Raw genomic sequence first — 20,880 nt, 5'->3', positions numbered from 1 at the left:
TCAGCTATTTTAAGGGCTCCTGCTACTGCTACTGCTAAGTCAGTTCAGTCGTGTCCGACTCTGTGCGACCCCATAGACGGCAGCCCACCAGGCTCCCCCGTCCCTAGGATTCTCCAGGCAAGAACACTGGAGTGGGTTGCCATTTCCTTCTCCAATGCATGAAAGTGAAAAGTGAAAGTGAAGTCACTCAGTCGTGTCTGACTCTTAGCGACCCCATGGACTGCAGCCTACTAGGCTCCTCCGCCCATGGGATTTTCCAGGAAGAGTACTGGAGTGGGGTGCCATTGCCTTCTCATTAGACAACCATTTTGTCTTTTTGCATTTCTTTTTCTTGGGGATAGTCTTGATCACTGCCTCTTGTACAGTATCATGAACCTCTGTCCATAGTTCTTCAGGCACTCTATCAGATCTAATATCTTGAATTTATTTGTCACTTCCACTGTATAACCATACGGGATTTGATTTAGGTCATATTTGAATGGTCTAGAGGTTTCCCCTACTTTCTTCAATTTAAGTCTGAATTTGGCAATAAGGAGTTCATGATCTGAGCCACAGTCAGCTTCTAGTCTCTTTTTTTGCTGACTGTATACAGCTTCTCCATCTTTGGCTGCAAAGAATATAATCAATCTGATTTCAGTATCAACCATCTGGTGATGTCCATGTGTACAGTCTTCTCTCGTGTTATTGGAATAAGGTGCTTGCTATGACCAGTGCATTCTCTTGGCAAAACTCGGTTAGCTTTTGACTTGCTTCATCTTGTATAGAAATTGCCACTTATAGAAATTGCTGAGAACCAGGCACTATTGCTAAAAGTATAATTTAGGAAACTTTTCTGTAAGACATTTTGGCCTTAGAGATGAAAAGCCTGAGATTATATATCTTCTCTCCTGGAAATTTATCTTAAGAATATTAAGATTGGACATAAACATGTATATATGTGTATCACTACAGCATTACTTGTAATAGCTAACCTTTAGAAACAATCTGGATATGTTAAAAAAAAAATAGGGAACTGTTAAATTACTATGCAACATCCCTAAAATGAAAAATTACATAATTATGAAAATTATATTTTAGACTATGAGAAATTATCCCCTATATTATTCCTTAAAATAAAATATTGCACATCAAATTTTCACAATGATTATCTCTTCATGGACGGATTTCTCCTGAATTATTTTCAACATTGTATATTTCTGGATTTTATAAACTTTCCACAGAAAACATATTGTGAACTAATAAAGTGAACCAGAATTTTTTAATTAGAACAGCTTAAAAAGATACTAACCCCAAACTAGGCTAAAATAAGTCATTAGGAATAAGCCTAGACTTCTTATAATAATTATAAGAAACATTGAGTTGAGTTGAGTTGAGTTCAGTCACTCAGTCATGTCTTTGTGACCCCATGGACTGCAGCCCGCCAGGCTTCCCTGTCCATCACCAACATTACAAACATTAGAGAAGACATATGGGAACACTGAACACATGTGGGTTAAGTCTGAATGATGACTTTGTCTTTTGCTGAGTAATTTTGGCTGACTTATTTATAAGATTGTGATAACATTACATCCTTGGGATTATACAGGGAATTACTAGACTGGTATACGAAACTTTTACATCATGATCACGTTGGAAACATTGTCTATCACATAGTTTCTAGACTTAAAATACTTGAAAATGAATTACAATGTGTATATTTTACTTCCACCACTTTACATGAACAACACCTTATATAATTATCAACAGCTACACTTTTTAAGGGTAGCTTAGCTGTACTATAGGTAGGTTAGCTGTACTATAATGACACAACTACAGAATTTCATCAAAGGACAGAAGAAACAAGGAGCTCAGACTAGAAACAAGTGTGGGAAGAGGGTTGCTGTTAAAGAGATTGGGAAGAAAATATTTTGTGCCCTCAAATCGTCAGTTTGAACTCTATGTACTCAAGTATGAAGTCATTACATTAAGTACAGATTGAGAATTTTTTTTTAAGTTCTTGATGGCTTGTTTCCTTTTTACATTTCTCATTATGCACTGCTTAAATAACCAAACCTGTTATACAGAGTGAAGTAAGCCAGAAAGAGAAACACCAATACAGTATACTAATGCATATATATGGAATTTAGAAAGATGGTAACGATAACCCTATATGCAAGATAGCAAAAGAGACACAGATGTATAGAACAGTCTTTTAGACTCTGTGGGAGAAGGTGAGGGTGAGATGATTTGAGAGAATAGCATTGAAACATATATATTATTATATGTGAAACAGATCGCCAGTCCAGGTTCGATGCGTGAGATAAGGTGCTCAGGGCTGGTGCACTGGGATGACCTAGAGGGATGGGATGGGGAGGGAGGTAGGAGGGAAGCTCAGGATGGGGAACACATGTACACCCATGGCTGATTCATGTCAATGTATGGCAAAACCACTACAATACTGTAAAATAATTAGCCTCCAATTAAAATAAATAAATTAAAAAAAAAAAAAAGATACTGTGGGGACTTCCCTGGGATCCAGTGGCTAAGACTCCACCTGATCACAGTGTAGGGGGCCCAGGTTCAATCCCTAGTCAGGCCACAGGCCACAGCTAAGAGTTCACATGCTGCAACCAAATAAATAAATATTAAAACCAGAAAAAAATACCAAACCCACAAATATTGATATTTTACTGTGGATTGCACAAACAGAAAAGGTTAACTGAAAAAAAAAATTATAATTTTTATAGATTGAAAGAACAATAAAAAATACCATAATCCAATGTAACTACTCTATAGTTCTATAGGCCTGAACTACAAAACAGGCGTGAGAGAATTTTAGACATGCAGTGTGCTGTTTACACTTTGTTAGAAAATATGCCTGAGTTAGAATTTGCTTCTCAAAACAGATTCTAGAATCATATTGCGATGTTAGTCTGTCAGACCAGCAATAGAATTGTCCTTGTCTCTGAGGCACATGGCACAATTCCCAGTCCTCTTTGGTTTTAGGTGCACCTATCTGTTTTCCTTTGGCAAAATCACGGAAGCATCATACGTCACTTTTAGGCAGCTTTAAGAGCTGGTATACAATTTGTATATCCTCTCTTTCTCCCTCTGCCATTATGTCCAACAAAGATCCAGATGGTAGCAGCTCAATCCACCAGCATCCCACAGAGGAAAATAAAGAAGAGTGTCTACCTGATTTTTGATGGACATGCACTGTTTTAAAGCAATGGTTTTCAACTGAGAGCAATCACTCCCCCATCCCTTATCCTGCCACCAAAGGACATTTGGCAATGTCTGGCAACTTTTAGTTGCCACAGCTTACATGGTGTGTGTGTTAACAGCATATAGTGGATAGAGGCCAGTGATGCTGATAAACATTCTTCCTGGCACAGAACAACAACCGGCAATGAAGAATCACCCAAACCAAACTGTACATAGTGGTAAGTGTGAGAAAGCCTGTTTCAGATCATGGAGATAGAAGGAATTTTGTTACTACAACATAATCTAGGATATTCTGACTGATATAATATTTCCAATATTTTGAAATCTATTAACATAATTTGCTCATAGTGATAGGGTAAAAGAGAAAAAAATGTGATCATCTCAATACATTTAGAAAATATTTTTGATAAAAATTCTATATTTGTTAGTAATAAAGGAAAGCGTAGCTATTTTATAATATAATATTTGAATATCACAAAAACAAATTTCTCAAAACAAACGCTAAAATTATGATTTATACCAAGTCAGTAAAAATGAGCCCATGAGACCAAAAATTAAAAATAATAGACAATGGTCCCTCCCTGACTTTAGATGATTTGACCAATTTTTGATTTTTTATAATGATGCAAAAGTGATACACATTCAGCAGAAACATTCTTTGAACTCTGAATTTTTATCTTGTCTTTGGCTAGTGGTCAGACGGTAATGCGTCTGCCTGCAATGTGGGAGACCCAGGTTTGACTCCTGGGTCGGGAATATCCCCTGGAGAAGGAAATGGCAATCCACTCCAGCACTCTTGCCTGGAAAATCCCATGGATGGAGGAGCCTGATAGGATGTGTCCATGGGGTCACAAATATTCGGACACGATTGAGCGACTTCACTTTATACTCAAGAGATGCTGGAAGCAGCAGTGAGCCAACATCTCCCAGTTAGTCATGAGATCACAAGCGTAAACAACCAATATACTACAAACCATCCTGTACCCAAACAACCATTCTGTTTTTTCACATTCAAGACAGTATTAAAAAAAAAAAAAAGCCTATGTGTGATATTCAATATTTATTATAAAATGGACTTTGTGTTAGATGTTTTTGCTCCACTGTAGGCTGATGTAAGTGTTTTGAGCATGTTTAATGTAGACTAGGATCAACTATGATGCTTGGTGGTGGTTTAGTTGCCCAGTTTTGTCTGACTCTTGAAACCCCCTGGACTGTAGCCTGCCAGGCTCCACTGTCCATGGGATTTTCCAGGCAAGAATACTGGAGTGGGTTGCCATTTCCTTCTCCAGGAGGTCTTTCCAACCCAGGTCTCCTGCACTGCAGGCAGATTCTTTACCAGCTGAGCTACAGGGAATTCTAAGTGTATTAAGTGCACTTTTGATTTTCAATTTTTCAGCTTATGATGTGTTTACTAAGACAACTCCATTTCTAAGTCAAGGACGATCTGCAGTTGTTTAGTTGGTAATGGCATATAACATATATATATATATATATATAATTTGCTTCAGGAAGTATATGCTTATATCCATTAATAAAATCAATAAACATCTTTTGGGATGTTTGCGATGAACCAGTGTGTTTTATCTTCTCTCTGCAGTTTTAAATTAAGGTTTTTTAAAAGGTGAATTTATTACAACAGCTGTGCCCTATAATTAAACTAGAAGCTACTTACAACTAAAAAACACAAGGCATTGGATAATATAATATTCTGAAATGTGGGTGGCTTTCTGCTTATAGCTTGTGAAATACAAAGTTTATAACCTTTCTTATACTGACAGGTCCCCTTGGTAATGATCAAAACTTGAAATTACAACTGGCTAAGGACTGAAGGGAGTGAGGATTCGTAGACTCTGCTAATTCTCCTGGCAACACTACTTGCTTAATACTGGGGTGATGGCTCAGCTGAGCTTGTTGGGAGTTGTATTATGAGAATTCCATTTATTCTCAGGAGCTCAGCAATGGAACTCTTACTGAAATAAAAGAGCAAGAGATACTTAAGAACAAGAAATTACCATGGAAACTGCCCTTCTCCCCTCCATAATTTACCATTCAAATATTTTGTGGTCATAAAATTGTCAATGGAAATTTTTGGGACTGATAACACAAATTTTGGAAGTAGTTCAAATGTCTTTGAGAAAAATAAAAATGTTTCCATTTGTTATTGATTTACCAGGGAAGAACATGGTTTCTTCAGCCTAGATTTTAATGATTTCATTTTAAGAAGACTTTACTTAGTCCAGTTCCCCCTAAAGGAATATTCAAATCTTGAATTTAAGATAATTTGGTTTTACATACTTAGGAAATTATAAACATCATACATTTGTATGCATTTCCTTTAATGATCATTTTGTGTTTCATGGAAAAAACGTTTTCCAGAAGTACAACTCTTTTTGATAACACAGAAAGTACTGAAAATAAAAGGATGCCTTATGTTGTCTATGCATATAACTAGGATTTAGGAGCATACTGAGTCAAAGGCAAGGTTCATCTGTATCACAGAACAATACGAACACAACCTATCTTGGAAAATGACCAACCTAATAACTATTTTTTTTGTTTGTTTTAACATATTGTGAAGAAGGTCTAGAAATTCTAAATTCCAGAGTGGATCAATAGGAATTCAGAATTTGGCTTCAGGAACTGTGATGCTCTAATCTCAGGTATAAAAACAGAGAATGGAGCATTTTATTTCTATGATTTCTTGTGTTTTGCTATTTGTGTAAATGAATTTTTAAAAGCATCTCTGAAACTTATTTCAGTAGTATTTGCTTCATAATAAAAGAAATAGCTTCAGATATGTTATTCACTGATGAGTATAAACTAGTGAGTATTTATTATCAACACACAGGGAAATGTTTATAAGGTTCAGATGTATTATGGTTGCATCCTTCCTACCTATCATGTATGTTTTATCCAAATGGCCAGGGCACAGCTTCATTCTTCACCTATGATAATTGCTTAATATAAAAATCACAGCCTGCAATCTGTGCTGGCAATAAACCAATAAATAGTTGTAGGAACTGCTATATGCATTTCTGTGATCACTGATTAACCTTATGGAGGAAATTACTCTGAAGAGATTTTAATCATCCAATTTTGTATCAATCAGAACACTACAATGACTAGTTGATTCAGTTTACGAATCATTTCAAACGGGGGAAAAAAAAGTGAATTATTCTTGTCATGTTAACAACCACAAAATTAAGCCAAGCAGAAAACAAAATAGGTTTATTTATTTATTTATTTATTTTTGGTAAACAGATTCACTGGTCATTCATGAACATTTGGCTTCTTCAGTTCAGTTCAGTCGCTCAGTCGACCCCATGAATCACAGCACGCCAGGCCTCCCTGTCCACCAACTCCCAGAGTTCACTCAGACTCACATCCATCGAGTCAGTGATGCCATCCAGCCATTTCACCATTCTTTCTGGAGTTATTTCTCCACTGATCTCCAGTAGCATGTTGGGTACCTACTGACCTGGGGAGTTCCTCTTTCAGTATCCCATCATTTTGCCTTTTCATACTGTTCATGGGGTTCTCAAGGCAAGAATACTGAAGTAGTTTGCCATTCCCTTCTCCAGTGGACCACATTCTGTCAGACCTCTCCACCATGACCCGCCCCGTCTTGGGTTGCCCCACGGGCATGGCTTAGTTTCATTGAGTTAGACAAGGCTGTGGTCCTAGTGTGATTAGATTTACTAGTTTTCTGCGAGTATGGCTTCTTGGGATGGTGCAAACAAAAATGGACCTGTTGGGCTGTATGCCCTTGCTGCTCCTTGTTATTCTTTTTTCATTTTGTTTCTTTTCTTTATTCTTCTCTTTGAAATTGGTCTTCTGAACTTAAGGCTTCATAGTGAATACTGAATAACAGATCACAATAATTTGGTCATATCCCATTTGAGAAAGACCAGTGCCTTTCTTTGACATGCAGGGACCAAGTTATGAAAGAATAATTCTCTTTCTGAATTGTGCCCAGTAAAGTGGGCACTCGGAAGGCTGTACAATGTCCATAGTGAGCTCACTTAACTCATTCTTACTCCAAACAGGCAAATCTAATGTGCAGTATGAGCAAAACTATTGAGTTGCAAATTTATATTACAGTCTGGCAGATGAATTCTGAAGGCCTTTGTCAAACATCTTCTCTCCTCTTATAGTTACTAGTTTGGAAGATGATCAAGAAAGAAGAGACAGAGATGATGCTTTTCCCACTGGAATTTCCATGTTTCCTGGATGACTACTACAGTGCCCAGCTTAGGTTCTCTTTATGGGGTCTACAACATTGTTGAGGGTTAATAACAGCAGTTGTGGCTCAGCTGGTAAAGAATCTGCCTGCAATGCGGCAGACCTGAGTTTGATCCCTGAGTTAGGAAGATTCCCTGGAGAAGGGAAAGGCTACCCACTCCAGTATTCTGGCCTGGAGAATCCCATGGACTATACAGTCTATGGGGTTGCAAAGAGTTGGACAGACTTTCGCTTTCAATGATAGCAGTGACTTTTAAAATGTACTCTTTAATTGATCAAGGCAGATCCTCATCTGTCTTTGCTGGTGCCCCTTTTATACCTTGTGCATGTTTTGCTGATTATGTGCTTCATATACAATAGCACTGAGGAAACAGGCAGTGGACAACAAATGGGTTTAGACGTGGTTGTTGATAAGAGCTGTGCAGGGAAGCTGTGCAAGAGTCTGTGCAAGCGGTGCAAGGACTACACTGCACACTCTGGCAGAAACAAGCAGTATAAACACAGAAGCATTGCTGGACATGGCCTTTGAGCACTAAATATGAACTCTAATCCTGGAAGCAGGGGAGAGTCCTCAATTCAGAACACAATGTGAACATCAAAGCAATTTAATGAAAATGACTAAAGTTTCACTTATTAAAGATTATTTTCTACATCACTGTATACAGCAGTGAAGAGATACTTCACTGGAAGTGAAAACCCTGTAAGGTGCGAGGCTTAGGAGAGAGGTTTGCCCCAGTTTGTATTCTCTTCTCTGTGTGCTACATCACTGTTTTCCTATGAGGTCTAATCTGAGGAAGGATGTTTGCTTCTCACATCAGGGCACCAATCTTTGCTCTTGCTCTTCCTTAAAATTTAGTCTGAAAGTAGCAAGTCTTAAATTCTAGGAAATGCTTTGATCCCATATGCTTCAGGTTGCTGATTGAAGCTGTGTGGTGCTGCTGCTCTCTGCCTTTCCTACCCGTGTATTTTGGATTTGAGCTCCTTCTGCCAATTACTAGCTCCCTGTGGGATCACCTTTTTCCATAGAACATTTTCTGAGTATTACAATCTGTGAAAAACACGTGCTACAAAACATCAGGATAGTTTGGAAAGCAGTATTCCTTGTGGGCAGAAGGAGTTTATTTTACTCTAATATTTAGAATACTTGAAAGTAGATCTTCCATTACACAGAAGTATGAATGTCAACATTTTGTATGCAGTTCCATTTAAACTTTCTCCTAGCAGCTCTATGGAATGATTAATCTTTCTATAATAAAATATTTTGAAGGTCCTACCACTATTTAGTTCATCCAGAATCCATGGATCTAGAAGCTCTATTATTCATGGATTCTGATTAAACTCAGTGTGATCTAGGAAAAAATGGGCATTGGATTGGTCAGAGTAATCTATCTTTTATCACAAACAACCCCAAAATAGCAGAGGAATTAGGCAGCAACAGCTTATGTGTCACTCACAGTTTAATGTAGGTTTGCATGAGGGATGAGTTTAGGGGAGGGGAGGAGGGATTGTAATCTTATTAGTCATTCAGGGATCCGGGACTCCCATCTTGGGGTCCCCCCTCCTTTGGGACCTTGTTATTCTTTCTATTCAGGTGAAAGTTTAATGGGACAGGTCTGAATATGGCCATTATTTCAGCTCATAATCCATTATTCAGAACTGACATCTCTGTGCCCAAGAAGAAATGGAGACTATGGATATTACTGATCACTAGCACTCATTCCCAGAGGTGGAATGATTTACTATCACTGTCCCTGGACAAAAATGAAAGCATTGCTTTGTCTAGTATATCTTCACTTTTTAATCTTATCTTTAACACTGAATTTTGTATTCATATTTACACATATAAGTGATAATATAACATTTCTCTATAGATAATACATGAAAATGATTCTATTGAGTTCCATGCAATTGGACTTTATGTCACTTTCTTAATAAGAATAAAGATTTCACACTGACCCACCCATATTTCCTTGCTCAGTGTTTGCAATCAAGAACAGCCATTTACAAGATGTTTATTGGAGTTTCAAGTTTAAACTGAACCAGCAGAGAAAACTGAACTTACCTTCCCATGAATGGTATGGTCTAGCTAATGGCCTTAAACTTTAGAGCTGTATTTAAGGATGTTAAAATATAAAATATACAAAAATTTTATATTTTAAAATATACAATGACCTATAAGAATATAATTTCACAACAACCATGGAGCATATTTTGATTTTATCTATGGGATTCAATGTTTTACTTTTGAAGAATCTAAGCAATTGACAATATGATCATATTTGGGTCATTATACTAATAACTAAGAAAAATGAATGTATCTTTCTGAGTACTTTGTTTACAATTTGACAGGAAATTTAAGTATGAAGAATAATAATTCCAAAATAGATTTTCTTGCAGCAACAGGAATCTTCATGGTTTTATTTAGAAACAAGGAAATAGCAAATTGCCTGGTTTGAAGTATAGAGCTCCTAATCAGAAGGTAAGGACTCTATGTCCACGTATAAGAATGCTAGGTTTGGTTTTCCAGAGCAGAGATAAGAAAATTGAGTTGAGACAGCTTCAAAACTGTATTTAAAACTAGATTTGTAACTTGGCTTTTGCTACTGAAAATAATGCACATTTTGATACTCAAAGGGAGATAGAGCTTTGAGGCCATCACTTTCCCCCTAACTATTATTGATGATTCACTGTTTACCAACAACCAGAAGTGTGGATGAGAAAGACATTTACCTCTGTCAGCCATGTAGGAACCAGAGAGGAAAACACACTGATACAATTGATACACACTTAATTCAAGTGGTTAGTAAGAATGTTGCGGTATTACATAGAGGTTATTTCACTAGAAGTTGTAAAGTTTGTCATCCAACATTTCATGTAATAGTTTTTTAGAAGAGTTCAAGAGAAAAATAGGAACGCCAGTGTTTTTTTTTTTTTAAGGTCGCATTATCAAGCATTTTCTATGTGCCAGGCTCTGAGATCAGCCCCTTCTATTAGTGATCTTATTTATGACTAACAATCATAAGCAGTAGATACTACAATTACCCTTCTGTCTTTTAGTTATTGTTACCATTAAACTTGCTTATGTGCTTTATCATTAAATGTTTACTAGTGACCTAATATACACCAAACACTATGAAATGCATAGAGGAAATGCTGAGGTACAAAAAATGACATGACTAATAAAATCGCATACATCATCTTACTACATTATAGGGTTCATTTTGGGTCATCCTTCTTCAAGAGCTTTTTGCTTCTCCAGTTCAAGTTCTTTCTTTTCTCAGGCTCTTTCACAAACTTTCCCCTCCTCTGCAATGCTCTTTTCTGGACTCTTCCACATCTCAGATCTTAACTATCACTTCCTAAGAGAGATTATCCTTGACTCACCAATCTAATTTCAGTTGTTGAAGTCAATCTCTCTCATATTCCCTTTTAATTCTTTATCCAACTTAATACAATGTATAACTGCATACTTATGAATATTTGCAACACCTGTGTTCCAAACTTGACCATAATCTCCTTGAGGGTAAGAGCTATGTCATTTCGGTTGTTACATGCAACTTTTAAGAGTCTGTATTTTGTTATAAATGCAAATAGAAGCCATCAAAGTGATTTAGCAGAGTAGTGAGATTGTCTTGTCTATAAATAAAAGGAAGTTTCCTGACTGCCATGATCCTAGGTGCCTTTGAATCTTTTCAATGTAGCTTGATTTTTGGTAAACCATTTTTCTAGTTATTTTTACTTTTAATATTTAGTTTTTTTACACACATATATGCTTATCACATATATATGTGGCTACACAGAACAGATCATCTTCGATTTACAAGTGCAGTTTTAAAGTATGGTCTCTTTCTGCCTTAAAATAGCACTAACATACAACGACAAAAACAAGAACATATTTATCAGTCAAAAAGAGCTGAGTTACTGATGTCAGGAATTCTAGATATGTTCTATATAAAGTGTTAACTGCTAAGGCAAGGCAGGAAAAGAGTATTAAATGCAATATAACCAGGGCTGACATAATTAAGGGAGGAAAAAATATCAAAGCCCCCCCCCCCAAAAAAAAACTTTGATGTATGAAACTCAGCCTCTAGCAAATATAATATTGGATTATATGGTGTTTCAAAGTTTTTCATTCACAGTTAAAGCCAAACTGAAAAAACATAGCAGTAAGGTCAGAAAAATCAGGAGGCTTGCATTTTTTTTTCCAATGAGCAAAGTATTTTAAAGCATCCTCTAAGTGAGCAGTTCTTTTGTCATTTAGATCCCTGCTCACTGAACCAATTTCCTGTTTGGAGACTGAACCAAGGATTAGTTAAATTTGATTTGAAAAATGTCACTAATGAAACATCAGGAAAAGAGAAAAAGGAAATGCTGAAGCATGTGTTGAATAATATTTATGGCTTATATTTATGTATGTTACTCAGATACTTAAAAGTAAATTCAATCCAATTAAAAAAGGAAAATTAATACTTTCAGTGTGACCAAAAATTTACATAACATTTGCAGACATTTATTAAATTCTAGACTTTTCCTTAAGTTTACCATTGAGAAGAAAGTCTAGTTAATAAAAAATGACAAACCATTTAGTATTAAAATTGTGATGGCTAAGACATGGAATAAGAAAGGGCAGTCTTGCATCAAGCTTCAGTTATGTCATGTCCTATTACCAATTTCACATTACAGATTGAACTGAAATTATATAAATTATGCTCATGTACATGCTAAACTCAGGAGCTACTATATCATACGTATACTGCATTTCTCACTGCATTTATAATTCTTTCTAATAATAACTAATTGATTCCCATAAAGGCAGGATATTAAATTCATTATTTAGATAAACAAATATATATAGATAAGTATTGCTTTCCATTATTTTTAGTACAGTCAATATGTTTCTATAGGAAATAAAGTATAGATTTAAAAAAATCATCCTAACAGTGAACATGCAGCAAAAAATAATGGTAATAGTAGCTAATATTACTGAATATTATGGTCCAGTAATCATGGTAAGGGCTTTGAACTCATCATCTTTACCACAGTCTCAGTTTTACACATGAGGAAACTGAGACTAAGAAGCAACTTGCTGGAAACTACACTAATTGATTTCAGTATTCCTTAAACAACTGCCTATAGTAGTATACTTTGTAGGGAATTAAAAAATAGGTATACAATCCTGAGGCTTTACCTGTTTACGGTTTACTTAGGAGAGTTATAATGAACAACCCTTCAAAATAATAGGAAATTGACCTAAGTGTTTGAACAAAATTTGTTTAAACGAGTGTTTTAACACTTCTGAGAATAGACAGTTCATGGGTACCAAGCTGGAGCAGGGGTGGACATTTTCAAGGAGAAGGACCAACCTGAGTTGATTTTTATGGCATAGAATTATTAAAGATAATGAGGATAAGATAGACCAAATAAAGGGACAAAATGTGAAAATTCACCAAAGCAGGAAAAAAGCGTAGCATGAGGGACACACAAAAGAAATCCACTTAATGTAAATTAAAGGTTTACTTGGTGAGTCAATGAAATTAATTCAAATAGGCAGGCGGACCACATAGTTCTTTGCTGGTGGTGGTGGAAGTGGGGGAACATCCCACTTCCATATAGGCAGAGATTATTCACCCAGAAAGAGAGCAGGAGCCATGATGTGATAAAGCTGTGTGACCTTAACTTTTAATTAGCAACATGCTGGCATTTTTTCCTCAGTCTATGAACTTTATTTCTGTTAGTAGCATATATAGTAAATGACTAGTTAATTAACTGGGGCTCATCATTTTTTAATGCTCTAAGAAGTAATATTTCTCAACTTGGAATACCTTAAAGAGATTAAATATGACAATATTTATGGTGAAAATACAAAAATATAACCATGTAAGTGGTATGGAGTGGGGCAGGAGGCATTTTAGACTATACATTTACAATTAAAACTGGCTCAGGTCATCTCGCTGACTCTAGTTAAAGCTTCACGCTCTTCAAGATATACACAGTTCATGCAAACTATAAACTTCCATGACTAGAGAGACAGTGGGCAGACGTCTCAGTATTTGATAGATGAGCTGGTTCAATATTAGAACTGATGAGTCTACAAATTACAATGTTGGATGGAATGCTTTGTCTCTATTCCTAAAGTTAACTCTGATATGGAGGGACACCCATTAGCATAACATGCTTTCTGAAGGGAAGTGACAATTGGATTGGGAATCTGAAAAAAAGAAACTGTGTATGTGTAATCATGCCTTTTCCTCTTGTCCTTTGGAAGCGAACCATTCACAGTCAACATGACTCTGCTGCAGGTGAGTCTACTTAAGGTACTCAGCATTAAGAAGCTGCTTCCCTACAGATGTGACCCACATTCTTGCATATTAGCTTCATCACTAAAGATGATATTTTGGTTTCCCTTTTGCCTAATATGTTTCTTTATTCAATTGTTTCCAATTACAGGTAGAAAGAAAAAAGAATGTTCTTTATTGAGTCCCTAAAGACTCAAAAATAAATTGAAAATTTTTTAAAAGCAGAAAAATCATGAGAATAAAGTAATACCAGCTTCCAGAATAATAAAGTGAGCTTGACTTGAAGGTATTTGACTTAATCAATGTCTATCACAGTGTCAAAATGTGTTTTCAATCTAAAAAGTTGAAAATTGCCAGAGATTTTTTTTTCTTCCTGTGAAATTTAAGGCTTTCTTTATCTGAAATTTCTCAGGTCAAGTATATTACTAGAAAATAAATTAGGTAGGTTTCCTATAGTTTTCCTAGATATAAAAGAATTGCTGAAGGATATGTAGAAACTTCTTAAGGTGACATAAAAGACAACTTTTTTTCTGAAAAGCTGGTAATAGAATTGATGTGCTGTATTTCTCAGAAGTTATAGAAAATTTCTTCTCACTTAACACTTAAAAAGTGTTGGTGTTTAGAAATCTCAAATTCTTTTAAAGTATTGGCAGTATTTTTGAGAAAGGTCGATTTAAAAAATATTCAAGAAGGGAGATTAAATTATTGATCATATTCTGTCCTGGAGATTAAATATCAAATTTCACTGTTCTAAAACATCTACAATCAATATCTATTAATTAGATTAAAATTTTGATTATAAATAATTGATATGCCAAACTTTAAAATTTATGAAGACTGGTCTAGCTTTTATCACGCCAGATTTTACCAGGTGAGTTATTTCATTATTATAAATGAAGTCCTCTTGCGTTAACAGAATTTCATTCATGCATGAGAGCAGTGGTAATATTAGTGACGATAAAGGAACAATTTGTTTTTCCAAAGAAACATTTAACTCTAAAAGGTTAGTTTTAAAAACATAAAAATTGAACCAGAATGGAAAAATTGAATTAGGAGCTGTTATTGTCTTTATAGTTCAAGATAATGATAACATGATCACGACTGAAATTTTAGTGCTGGATTTTTCTTATTAAAAAGAAACTACTTTTGTCTTTATGCACTAAACTCACAACAACATCATGTTAAATATATCCAGTGAAAAGCAAATAAAATTTTCTTAATAAATTAAAGATATGCTCTAATACCAATTGACAGTTAAGAGCTTTTAAGAATTCTTATTCATTGATTTTTCTAAGACACATTTCAAATTATACGTTAAAAGTGTAAATGGAAACTTTTAAATAAACTTTATATTACTATTGTTTTATTTATTTTTTAATAGATGCAGTAAATCTATACTTCATTTTTTAGGATTTATTCTTGTTATCAGTTAATGGGCTTGAAACCACAATTCTAGAGGATTTAGTTTAATTATTTTACAAATTAGTAGCAAATATTGGCTAACTGAAAATTTAAAAAAATAATTATTTGCTTAAGTCTTCAACTTCTATAGGTTGCTGAGTAAATCTTTTGTAATTTTAAATTATTAATGCTTTTAATTTATTCTATTATGTAAATTGCATGTGAGATATAAAGAACTGAATTCAGAAATAATGAATATGTTGCTTCTTATTAGGAAAAATTAGTGAAACCCACCTTTTATGTTTTAATTTTATAACATTTTGAAGACTTAGTTGGGATGTTCATATAACTAAAAAGTAATAAAAATATTATAATGTATAATGAATAATCTCTTAAACTGCATGATTGATTCATTAAAATATATATAATAAAATGGTTTTTGAATTTTACCTGCTATCTAGCAACTCGCAAATTTTTATAACATATGTAAATATAACATGTTTTTGAATTAGAAACAATCACATTCTTAACTCTTTATAAAGCTTGCTGATTCATTTCCAAAACTATTGAGAGTAAAAAAGTTTTTTCCTTAATATTTATTATATAAAGATCTTTTTTTTGTAGCTTCATATACTAACATGCAAAAACAAAAAGTAAGTGGAGAATTAAAAATGTTCCCCCATATAACTAGTTACACAGTTGCATCTGGCCTGTGGCCTGCTTTTGTATGGCCTCTGAGCTAAGAATAATTGTTTTATATTTAAAGGGTTGTGTGATAGAATAAATTCTCCTACTCAAAAGATACACAAATCCTAATCTCTGAACCTTTTCATAGGTTAAATATAAAAATTTTCATTTTTACATTTGCAGATGTGATTAAATTAACAACCTTAAAAAAGAGACACAAATAGGAAAAGGAGTACGTCAAGGCTGCATATTGTTACCCTGCTTATTTAACTTATATGCAAAGTACATCATGAGAAACGCTGGGCTGGAAGAAACACAAGCTGGAATCAAGATTGCTGGGAAAAAAATCAATAACCTCAGATATGCAGATGACACCACCCTTATAGCAGAAAGTGAAGAGGAACTAAAAAGCCTCTTGAGGAAAGTGATAGAGGAGAGTGAAAATGTTGGCTTAAAGCTCCACATTCAGAAAATGAAGATCATGGCATCTGGTCCCATCACCTTATGGGAAATAGATGAGGAAACAGTGGAAACAGTGTCAGACTTTATTTTGGGGGGCTCCAAAATCACTGCAGATGGTGACTGCAGCCATGAAATTAAAAGATGCTTGCTCCTTGGAAGGAAAGTTATGACCAACCTAGACAGCATATTGAAAAGCAGAGACATTACTTTGCCAACAAAGGTCCATCTAGTCAAGGCTATGGTTTTTCCAGTAGTCATGTATGGATGTGAGAGTTGGACTAAAAAGAAAGCTGAATGCCGAAGAATTGATGCTTTTGAACTGTGGTGTTAGAGAAGACTCTTGAGAGTCCCTTGGACTGCAAGGAGATCCAACCAGTCCCTGCTAAAGGAGATCAGTCCTGGGTGTTCTTTGGAAGGAATGATGATAAAGCTGAAACTCCAGTACTTTGGCTACCTCATGTGAAGAGTTGACTCATTGGAAAAGACTCTGATGCTGGGAGGGATTGGGGGAAGGAGGAAAAGGGGACGACAGAGGATGAGATGGCTGGATGGCATCACTGACTCGATGGACATGAGTTTGAGTAAACTCCGGGAGTTAGCGATGGACAGGGAGGCCTGGTGTGCTGCATTTCATGGGCTCGCAAAGAGTCGGACACGACTGAATGACTGAACTGAACTGAACCGATATTGAATTATTTGAGATGGCCTGATCTAATTCCACAGATTGTTAAAAGTGTAGAACCTTTCCTGTCTGTGGTTAGTTGGAGATGAGAGAACAGAAGCAGGGTCAAGATGATGATACATTTCTGGCTTTGAAGATGGAGGAGGGGCACCATGAGCTAAGAAATTTGGGTAGTCTCTAGAATCTGAAAGAGGTGAGGAAACAATTTTTCCCATAGAGCCTCTAGAATCAAATGCAGCCCTGCTGACAACTTGATTTTAATCCAATGAAACCCATGTTAGACCTCTGACCCATAGAACTATAAAATAATAAATTTGTATTTTTTAAGCCATTATTTTTGTGGTGATATGTTATAGGGGGAGTAAGAAACAGATTGTTAACAAAAAATAATAATGGAGATGAGATGGAAACATATGCAGCCTGCAAAGTCTAATACACTTATTATCTGAACTTTTACAACTTCTGCTTTGGTGATTAAAGTTTCTTAGCCTGGGCTCTTCAGACATAGAAACTTGATATGGATCTCTGCTTTGTATATTTTGCAGGCATCATTAAAAATAACACATGAAAAGTTAAAACCAGCCCAACATGGTAGCATGTGAATACTAGATCCTTGTGGTGTATAGGAACAATTAAATTAATTAATTAATTAATGGATAGACTGGAATTTATTTCAGAACAAAACTAGTACACTTGATGCCTTCAAAGTAGTGATTGCTCCACAGAAATTGTTGGGTAAGCATCATATGATGACAATAAAAGAACACTAAGTCAACAAATGTAAAAGGAAAATCACACTTCTTAATACAGTTGAAAATAGACTGATAAATCCATTGTTTGGATGTGCTTAACAACAAACATGGTAAAGAAAATGTGTAACAGTTAAGCAACTTTAAGCATTTGTGATTTCCAGGAGAATGACTGTACCTCCCTAGCTGGGAACTGAACACACATATAAGAAATCATCATAAAAACAGTAGAAGCTCTGATTCTTGGTAAGACACACAGGTATATTCACTCTGTGCTGTGCTGTGCTCAATCATGTTCTACTTTTTGCACTGTAGCCTGCCAGACAACTCTGTCCGTGGAACTTTCCAGGCAAGAATACTGGAGTGGGTTGCCATTTCCTACTTTGAGGGATCTTCCCGATCCAGGGACCAAACCTGGGTCTCCCATGTCTCCTGCTTTGGCAGGCAGATTCTTTGCCACTGTGCCACCTGGGAAGCCCATATCCACTCTGTATCTCACACCAAATGTAGCTATAAAACCTAGACAGATTGACTTTTTGAGAACTGTGAATACTAAACAGCAGCAGTCCCAGATGGTTTCATTGGTAAATTCTCTCAAACATTCAAAGAATAAATAACACCAATATACTCTATCCCTTCCAGAAAATAGAATATGAAAGAATATTCCCCATCACATTTTGTGAGGCCAGCATAACATTATAGAAAAGTCAGACATTGTTCAAGAAAGCCAAGTCCAATATCCCTCATTAACACTGATGTGAAAGTCCACAATATAATATCAAATAGAATCAGTGACACATAAAATAATACCACAAGCAGATGAGATTTGCTCTGAGAATGCAAGGCTAGTTCAGTATTTGAAAATCAGTAAATATTGTCTAATATGTGATATAATTCATGAACCAAAAAGCACTTAATAAAATTATATATCATTCCAAGACTAAAACTTTCAGCAAACTAGGAATATTAGGTGACTTCCTAAACTTATAAAGACAATCTACACAATACTTACAGCTAATGTCCTACTGAATGATGAAAGATAGTAAGATCTGATACAAGGTCTTCTCTCACTACGTATATTCTCCAGCATACTGAAAGATTTAGCTGATGTAATAACATAAGAAAATGAAATAAAAGACATAAAGGTAGAAAGGAAAAAAAAACTTTCCTATTTTCAAACAATATGACTGTCTTCATAAAAATATTAAGAGATCTACTAAAAATATCTACAACACACAAAAAAACAGTAAAATTATAGGATAAAAGACTATTTTAAAAGCACTCTTATGATACTCATCCCTGGTGTTCATACTTTCGTGTAATCTCTTCTCACTGAATGTGGGAAGTAACCATGAATTGCTTCTAACCAACAAAATATGCCAAAAGTGATGTGTTGTCATTCCTGTAGTTATAATGTTACATAAGATTCTCTTGCTGGAAGAGTGTCTCTAGAGTCTCTGTGTTCTTCGCTGCCTTTCAAGAATCAAGATGTTATATATCCTATAATAATAATACAAGGAAGTGAAATTTGCCCAAAATCTAAATGATTTTTTAAGTCCTACAACCATGCATCCCATAACCATAAGGAGATGAATTTTGCCAAAAATCTGAAGGAGAATGGAAGCAGATTCTTCCCAGTAAATCTTTGCAGAGGACCCAGCTAAGTCATTTCTAGACCCTTGACTTAGAGAAATGTGAAATAATGGATTTTTATAGTTTTAAGGCACTAAGTTTGTTGTAACTTGTTACCCAACACAAAAAACTAACTCAAAGGTTAACACAAAACTCATATTCCTAGATTCTAGCAATAAACAATTGGAAATAATGTTTTTAACACTTCTAAACTTTAACAGTTCTAAAAAAATAAGATGTTCAGGCATAAACTGAATAAGACATGTACCAGGATTTGTTGCTGAAACCACTAAAAGCTAATGAAAGAAATCAAATAAAACTCAAATAAGTAGAGAGACATATTCAAAGAGCAATGTAGTGAATACTAAGTCTTTCCAAATTTATCAATAGATGTACTGTAATTCCAATTAAAATCCCTGCAGGGATTTTTGTAGCCACAGACAAGTCGATTCTAAAATTTATATGACAAAGTAAAGGAATTATAGTGAAAGTAAATTTGCAAAGGCAGAATAAACTTGTAAGTCTCATACTACTTGATTTTAAGACATAGCAAATAGACATTTCTCCAAAGAAGAGAAATGTATCTCTATACAGATGGCCAAAAAGCATATGAAAAAATGCTTAATACTAATTATTAGAGTGAAAGTGAAGTTGCTCAGTCGTGGCTGACTCTTTGCGACCCCATGGACTGCAGCCTACCAGGTTCCTCCATCCATGGGATTTTCCAGGCAAGAATACTGGAGTGGGTTGCCGTTGCCTTCTCCAGGAGATCTTCCCGACCCAGGGATTGAACCCGGGTCTCCCGCATTATAGGCAGACGCTTTACCGTCTGAGCCACCAAAGAGATGCAATCAAAATTACAATGAGATTAAATCAGTGGTTGTTGAGGATCATGGAAGGTGATAGTTATGATCACAAGAGACAGCACAAGAGATTTTGAGGGGTGAGCCGTGTATCATGTGGTTATATGAACCTATATATGTGATAAAAGTCAAAGTATACACTATAAAAATCCATTTTTACACATTAATTTTAAAAAGTAAAATTTAAAAATAATGTATAAAACATAGGCTAGCCCACAAAATGGAAAACCATACAGAAAAGAGAGAAGGGTGAGTCATTTGTTGCCCTGATAAACCATCAAATGAGCCACCAGGAAGCCTGATAAACCTTACCACAAAGCTGTATTACTTATGTTCTCTTCAGAATCCTGTAATCTCTTCTCCATCTTAACTTTGGTTTCAGAAATGCCATTAAACTCTATATATAACAATTTTTACCTCTGACAGTAATTATGACTATATTTTCATATTCCCATCCTGGGGGAAAATTATAGGGTCGATAAAGCTCACATAATATGAAGACTAGATGAATTCCTAGAATTACTGTCAATTAAGAATGATAGCGACTTGAATATATAATGTGTTTTATGTCATATCTATTTCTTTGTTTATTCATTTATTTATTTAGGTATATAAATTCTGATGCCTTGACATATATGAACTATGTGCTTCTTATATAAAAT

The 20,880-nt window shown here is 35.2% G+C and overlaps 1 protein-coding gene across 1 annotated transcript in view; it reads right to left on the bottom strand.

Moving 5' to 3' along the window:
- MAGI2 (membrane associated guanylate kinase, WW and PDZ domain containing 2) overlaps positions 1-20,880 on the bottom strand; it is a 1,481,671-nt gene that overhangs the window by 844,096 nt on the left and 616,695 nt on the right. The gene's annotated exons all lie outside the window — the stretch shown is intronic.

Source organism: Budorcas taxicolor, chromosome 4 (genome assembly GCF_023091745.1).
Source record: "Budorcas taxicolor isolate Tak-1 chromosome 4, Takin1.1, whole genome shotgun sequence".
NCBI classification, from domain to species: Eukaryota; Metazoa; Chordata; class Mammalia; order Artiodactyla; family Bovidae; genus Budorcas; species Budorcas taxicolor.
The sequence above is the reverse complement of the archived record's forward strand: the minus strand, read 5'-3'. Positions and strand labels throughout refer to the sequence as shown.